Source organism: Bos indicus x Bos taurus, chromosome 9 (genome assembly GCF_003369695.1).
Source record: "Bos indicus x Bos taurus breed Angus x Brahman F1 hybrid chromosome 9, Bos_hybrid_MaternalHap_v2.0, whole genome shotgun sequence".
Classification (NCBI taxonomy): domain Eukaryota; kingdom Metazoa; phylum Chordata; class Mammalia; order Artiodactyla; family Bovidae; genus Bos; species Bos indicus x Bos taurus.
The window spans coordinates 33,222,567-33,223,004 of NC_040084.1; positions in this window are offsets into that span (position 1 = coordinate 33,222,567).

The following is a 438-nucleotide window of genomic DNA, read 5'->3' on the forward strand; positions in this document are numbered from 1 at the left end:
AGTACATGGACAGTCGTGATTGGTCAACGTGGAACTCTGACGCGACCTCTGAGTCCGAGGATGTGGCCCAACCCGGCGCGGGGAGGGAGGGCATGGGCCTGCGAACTAACTGGACCGAAGGCCGAGAGCGCCCCCTGGTCGTGTGGAGGCCGAGGAGTAGTCGCCCGCCTGGCGCGCGTCTTCTTGATTGGAATGGGCGATTCGTGCGGTCTGTCTCTTCTCACAGCCCCGCCAGAAACGGCTGCCAAAGAGTAAAAATGGCCCAAGTGGATTGGAAATTACCAGAAAGAACCTAGGGGTAGAAAGTAGCCCTCAGCAAGTGTTGATGCTAGAGGTCAGGAAGTGCCTGAAGAGGGGGAATTGTGCCCCATAGAGAGGTCTGGCTATTGTACTTCGTTCTTCTTCTAGCCGAGGCTAATTCTTCCAAGAGAGACAATG